The 7,303-nt window shown below is 36.6% G+C and overlaps 1 non-coding gene across 1 annotated transcript; it reads left to right on the top strand.

The window, feature by feature from the left end:
* Positions 1–617: 617 nt before the first annotated feature.
* LOC124886867 lies at positions 618–725 on the top strand. The gene has a single exon (XR_007044271.1). It is a non-coding gene; the product is annotated as a small nucleolar RNA R71 (small nucleolar RNA).
* The last annotated feature ends 6,578 nt before the right edge of the window (positions 726–7,303 follow it).

Raw genomic sequence — 7,303 nt, 5'->3', positions numbered from 1 at the left:
AGCTAGAAGTTGCTTCAACGTCTTCTCTATATTGCTCGTTTGAGTAGTGGTTTGTTTATTTCTAACCCGCTGTTGATACTGTTGCATTGTCCAGGTATACTGATTATTATTCTTTGCTGATTTAGACCCCATGAGAAATTGGGATGAATTCTTCAGTTGGTATAATAGGTATTACCAAAACTCTGTTATTTATGACGATTCACATTTCCTATATAATTAACAAAATCTGGATTACCCACATAAGCATCTACTGTGTTCTCACTACATCCATAAAACTCACACCAAGAATTACCTGTTGGACTGTATTTGTTGTTGTTTCCAGCTGTGCAACCTCTAACTTCATATTGCTAAATAGATTAGTAATCTGATTCTAGAGTGCAGCAAGTTAAGATGATAAGGTAGTGAACTGATATACTTCTAATACACCTACAACCTTCTTAGGATCACTCCTTGAGTCAGCATGCCATTCAGGATTCCCTTATGAAATATGATTCAACAATGTGTATAATTCATTATAAGTCTTCTCAAAAGCTTTCCCACCTGCTACTGAATCCAAAAAAATCTTGGTATTTAGCTCTAACCCCTTAATGAAAGTATAAACAAAAACATCATTAGATTGATGATGGTGAGGGCAATTTTTTATCATAATTTTAAATCTCTCCCAAGCTTGATGATGGTGAGGGCAATTCTTTCTATCTGAAACTCAAAATCTTGCTTCTCAAATGTGTAGTCTTCCCTAATAGATAGAATAAAATAAGTAATTTCCAGGCTATATCTTCCCAAGAAGTAATGAAGAGTGGTGGTTCAGCTTGTAACCATCTATTTGCTTTCCTAATTAAAGAAAAAGGGAAGAGAGTCAGTCTGACATAATCAGTATTCACCCCTACGGGAATGTAGGTATCTCTTATTTCTAGGAAGTTCTGTATGTGTTGCTGTGGGGCTTCATGTGAAAATCTGGCAAATTGCCCAGTCAAATTCTGCAACTGCACCATATTTTGTTTTAATTCAAATTGACCACCAGCTCTGGCTTGCCAATACTATTAGTAGCATAGTTTATGAGTTAGATTGCCACCTCACGAATAGGTATAACAGCTTCTTGAGTAAAAGCAGCGGGAATAATTAGAGCTGGAACACGTTTGGCATTTGGATCAATTCTCGATTGGATCATTTGGATTTTTTTGTTCAGCCTTTTGAACCTGTTGGATTGGTATTAAGCTCTTCGCCTCTATTAAATTACCATTTCTAGTTCGAATTAGGCTCTACCAACTCTCTATCTCTCGCCAGTCCTATATTCAGCTAGTCCTACAAAAATTCAGCCGCTAAGATCAAGTCGTTAACACTTAAACTTACTATCAAAAATAAAAAATTTAGCAAATTACTAATTTTACTAGCCCCCGACAACGGCACCAAAAACTTGTTGCGTTTAAACGCACACTCAAGTGTAAGTGATTGTACAAGTAATATAGTGATTTAGATAGTTGGATATCGTACCCACGAGGAGTATACAACTAGCAATTCAACCTACTTTAGTTTTAGACAAGGAGGTATTAAGTGTTATCAAGTATCCAGATGATTTTGAAGTTTTGAACAAAAATGTAAATAAATAAGAAATAACAATTTGTGACAATAGCAAAGCAAGCAATGATTGTAAGCAGTAAAGATGAGAATTCTAGGGTTGAGGCTCTTCTAACAATCTTACAATTCTTTATTTTTATAGCAGTCTAGTCGGTTATCAAGTTATTGATTCACAGGTTTTATAACACGATCATGGTCTGTTAGCCTCTAATATTCTACCTATATGAACCTTGTTACCACATCGTTGAGTGGGGATGCATAGCCCCATCCTAGATGCTAATTCAAATCCTCTATTTTATAAAAGGATGAGAACCTTTCTCCTAATATCTTCATGGATTCACGTAGAAATATAGATTTATTCTATTGGCGGCCACTCATCAAAATAGAAAGAAAAAGAAATTAAGAACAACACAGATGATAATCCAATGAGAAACTACGACAAAGAATATCAAAGAGTAATCTTGTTCTTGGCCTCAACCCCAGAATAAGGGTGTTTAGCCACTCATATATCAATTCAACATCAAAAATAAGTAATTAATCTTGAAGTAAAGAAGTTCAAAATAAAATCTAAGAACCCTAAAAGAGAGATTTTGTTATTTTTTTGCCATTGTTGTGCTTTCCAAAGTAGTTTTTAATTGTACTGAATTGTTCTTTTTATAGATAGGTCAAATAATCCCCTTTTTTCTCTTACTGCAAGGCAGTATCATCACCATCGCTATTCTCACCGTGACGTGGTGCAATCACGCTAAGGCACTTAATCTTGACAAATGCAGATTAGACCCTCACCGCAATGTGGTGCAATTGCGGTGAGGTACTGGATCTTGATAATTCCAAATTCTTCCTTCTCTGCAACTTGATGGGCTTTATAACTCAAGCAATGGAGATCAATCCTTCACCGTGATACGGTGAGATACTTGATGTGCTTTGGGACTTTTGGCTTCTTGCCTTTTTATTCCTTAAATCCTTCCCAAGCCATGGTGAAATGCCTTCATTATTTACCTCTTATTAATGCATCCAATCACTATTAATTCCATCATCATTTGGTCCTGTATACACTAATCATGTGCATTAGATAAGGAACATAATTAAAGCTCAATTATAATGAAAATAGCACATTTTAGCTCTTATAACAAGTCCAAATATGGGTAAATATTGGTGATTGGACATAAATATGCCCAAGATCATATGGTGTTCACGTGGTTTAAGACCCCATAAATTTTCTAGCTTAATTCATTCCTTTAAGCTTATTAAGGGATCCCAAACTTAGAATATATTAGCTAAGTATTCAGACTTAGTGCCATTTTAGCCTTCAAAAGTTGGCAATCTTATTTTGAGACCTTTACGTCTCTTAAATGTTGGTATTAGAGTTAATTCATGATCAGGAAAGTCAATGGATGTTCCCGGACAAGTTTCAAAATTGTTGAATTTTTTTTAGACCATGTTTGAGTGCCCAAGATGCGTCGACCATTACATCAATAAGATAGTTTTTCCCCAGTTTCAGTGCAAATTTCAGTGAACCGACATAGACTCAACATAGCACATTGGCTATCGCATCGATGCCAATAATGCAGAGCGTTGGCCTGTGCGTCGGTAACACAGTTTACAAGCATTAAAAGGCCACATCCTCAGTGTTAATTAGGTCTTTTTCCCATACCCTTCATCCCCCATAACATGAAATCAAACCCTTTGGAGAGAAATTATACTCATTCATTCTCAAAATTTCTCAAGAACAAAATCCTAGGTGTTCAAATTTCAAATCAAGAACTCACCATCAATCTATTAGAATTCATCAACTAAGGTATGTGAAGTGTTCATCCAAGGGTCCCTTCCACCCTTGGAGTCCAAAAAACTATTTTTAAACTTTAAGTTTATTGATTTCATGAATTCCATGTTAGGTTTCATTATGTTCATGATTATAATGATTATTTGGGATTCTAATCCATGTTTTATGATACATTTTATGTGAGGTTAACTGATATGTATGTAATATCATAAGGATCTATGTAAAACCCTTGAAATTGTCAATGGGGATTTGAATTATGATGTCTACTTGTTGTTTAGTGTTATGTGCATATATATGCTCACCAAGTGCTTGATGAATTATTTATGTGAACTAATAAGGGAAGAAAATCATGTCATGCTAACTTATTTGCAAGTAATACCATCCAAGAGTTTGATAAGATGTCTTTATAGATGCATTATGAATTCAATGTGCATGCTTATGCTAAGCAAGATCATGTGATGCTTTATTTTCAAGTTATAAAGTCCTAGGGGTATTTAATACCTGACAATTTAGTTGTTTACTTAGAGCCAGTGTCAGTTATGAAGTAATCTCAGTAGTGACTCGATCAATAGAACTCAGCCAGCTACAGAAACCCAGGAAATCTCAATAGTGTTTGTAATTCAGTCACAGGACTCAGTGTAGACCTCAGTAGCACTTTGTGCTCAGTTAGTTAACAGAATTCAGTAGTATTCCATCAGTCCATAGAACTCAGTGAACTCAGTTGAGTTCAGTCAAACAGTAATATCAATAACATTTTAGTCCAGTCTAGTACAGACTAGAAATCAGTTCAGTGTCCATTCAGCTGGGAGTAGGATTCAGCACCGAGCGAACCTAGGGATGGGGGTATTCCTGTCAATAGAGGGTTTGAACCTTAGTAGCAATCCCTGCATTATAGAACTACATAGCCAGCGTAGGTTGAGATATCTTCTTGCTAGATACTATAAGGGTTGATACATCTCATTTGAGTTTTTTCACCAGCAAGGGTTGATGGAAGAGCTTCCTGTCAGAGAGGTTTAACTCATAGCTTGTCCTTACCCATGGCACGGTATTGACACCCTTCTAATTGGGGTTACAGGTTGGACCCTAATAAGATTAGAGAGGGGCATGTCGGTTAGATAATTATCTCCCACTGTTTTAATTTCAATATCAGTCTTGGAGTAGAACTCAGCTCAGTTCTATAGATTTAGGACTATCAGATATAGTCACTCAGCTAAGTACTGAATTTAGTATAGTTCCATAGAATTTAGGACTGTCAAGTACAATTATTTAGATAATCAGTAATACAGTATAAGTAAACTCAGATATCAGTTATTAGTATTTAGACTCAGTACTCAGTATTATCAGGATCTAAGTTACACTCTATGTATTCATGTACTTACTCTTATTCAGTAATACTCATGTTATTCAGTTAGTATTGTTCATGCATATGAACCCATGCATTTTATCATACCTCACTAAACATACCAGTACGTTCAAAGTACTGATGCATGTTTTTTATGCTATGATGTCTTATTTTATAGATTCAGACGTGCGGGCTCCAGAGCACCTTTAGTAGTCGGAGTTAGTTGGGGACTTGTCCCATCAACTCCATAGTTCAGACAGTTTAGAGGCTTTTCAGACTAGAGTATTTTCAGACAGTTGTTCAGTTTTACAGTACTTATATTAAGTTTTGGTATTTTGATACCGCATTCAGATTTATTTGTAGATTTGAACCTTATGGCATATATTTTTTCCTATTTCTGCAATCATTACAGTATATATTACAAAGTTATTGTAGCAGGTACCAGTTATGGGTTAACTTGTGGTCCTTCAAGATTATAAGCACTGTGTAGCGTCCAAAGTATAGAATCGGGGAGTTAGGAACTTGGTATCAAAGCCTAGGGTTCAATAGTGTCCTAGGAAGTCTGAAAGACGCTGTAAGCACTGTGTAGCATCCTATGCTACAAGATGTTTTAGGAAAAGTTTCCCTTCTTTCTGTATTCTTGTCATGTGAGTGAGCCTGAGCTCTAGTAAAACTCTCAGTCTAATTTCCTTTTTCCTTTCACCTGCAGAATATACCTCCCAAAAGGACTAACAAAAAAAGAACCAAAAATCAGTCATCACCTCAACTCGTTAAGGCAGATCCCCTGGACGAGCATGTCTCTCATGCAAAATTTAGGGCTGGATTCACTATAGCCAATTTAGTTGTAACTCAGAATGAATGAACTATTTCTATTCCAGACAACCCAGTGGCCAATACCACTGCATCCAGGATTCAAGACTTTACCCGAATGAATCCTCCCTTATTCTAAGGTTCTAAGTTTGAAGAGGATCCATAGGAGCTCCTCAATCAGGTTCAAAAAGTCACAGATATTATAGGAGTGACTTCTAGTAAGATTATTGAGTTAGCCATGTATTAGATGCAAGATGTAACCCATATATGGTTTAAGCAGTGAAGGGTAGATAGGTGTGCAGATACAGAGCCCATAGAATGGGAAAAGTTTGCTACATCTTTCTTAGATAGATTCTTCCCTTTAGAGCTGGAAGAAGCCAAGGTGTTAGAGTTCATCAATCTCAAGCAAAGTAGTATGAGTGTGAAAGAGTATTCCCTTAAGTTTACTCAGTTAGCCAGGTATGCTCCCCATGTAGTAGCAAATAAAAGATCTAGAATGAGCAAGTTTGTGTTTAGGGTATCAGGTAGAGTGGTTAAGGAGTACAGGATTGCAATGTTGATTAGGGAGATAGACATATCTAGGCTTATGGTCTATGCTCAACAAATTAAGGAATAAAAACTTAAGAAAAAGGAAAGTGGAAATAAGAGAGCTAGAACAGGTAGCTTTAGTTTTGCCCAGCCAAGGTTAAAGGGTGGTAACTATTCTTGGTTTAGTCAAAAGTTTTTAGCCCTAGTTCTATCTTTAGCTAGTACACCAGTACCAAGGTTCAAGAATGATAGTGATAATGGGGGTGTTAGGCTCTAAAACCCAGAGTAGTGAAAGAGGTATTCGTACTAATCTGCTTTATGAAGAATGTGGTAAGAATTATAAGGGTATGTGTAGAGCCAACAGTGATATGTGTTTTGGATATGGCAAGTTAGGTCACAGAGTCCAAGACTGTCCTAAGGCTAGTCTATGAAGTCAGCACAGTCGTTCTTCAGCTCAGTCTGATCGCCCGAATCAGCAGGGTGCCTCTTCCAGTTCCACCAGTGGGCAATGCCAAAACAGACTCTATGCTCTTCAGTCCTAACAGGATTAGGAAAGTTCTCCTGTATGGTCACTAGTATGTTACAAGTTTTCTATTTGTATATTTATATGTTGCTAGATCTAGGAGCTTCTTTGTCCTTTGTTATTCCATATATACCAGTTGATTTCAAAGTTAGTCCCAAAATTTTAGTAGAGCCTTTCTCATCCTCCACCCTAGTGGGTCAATCTATCATAGCCCGATGGGTATATAGGAAATGTCCGATTATGATATCTCAGGAAGTCAGGTTCCAGATTTCTGTAGTAATTTTAGAATGTGGAGAACATAATGGGTGGGAATAATGCCCAACCCATATTTACCTCAATTCAAAGATTTGTGCTTTAGTCATCATGATACCTACGCATGCTTTATGTCTCAGCTCCTTGAACACAACTTATATTCACGCACTTTCCATAGAATCATGTGCATTTCTAGTTCTTAGTTCGAGGAATTCCAGTTCACTTAGTAGTACGAATCATGCTTCATGAACATGGGAGTTCCAAACTCAGGTCATACAGCTCATGACTTATACACTCATGCCTTACAGTGTGTTCAATCCCAGTTATCGGTTGAAGTGTAGTCTCAATTAGAGTCTTAGTTATAGTGTCAGTCTCAGTACAGTAATCAGATCAAAAACTCAGCTCAGTTTTAGGTTTGCTCGACCATAGCATACAGTTATCAGTTATTCAGTTATTAGTATTTTAGTACCTTAGTTTATAGACTATTTTA

Source organism: Capsicum annuum, chromosome 8 (genome assembly GCF_002878395.1).
Source record: "Capsicum annuum cultivar UCD-10X-F1 chromosome 8, UCD10Xv1.1, whole genome shotgun sequence".
Lineage (NCBI taxonomy): Eukaryota > Viridiplantae > Streptophyta > Magnoliopsida > Solanales > Solanaceae > Capsicum > Capsicum annuum.
This window is presented reverse-complemented; position numbering and strand designations above follow the sequence as displayed.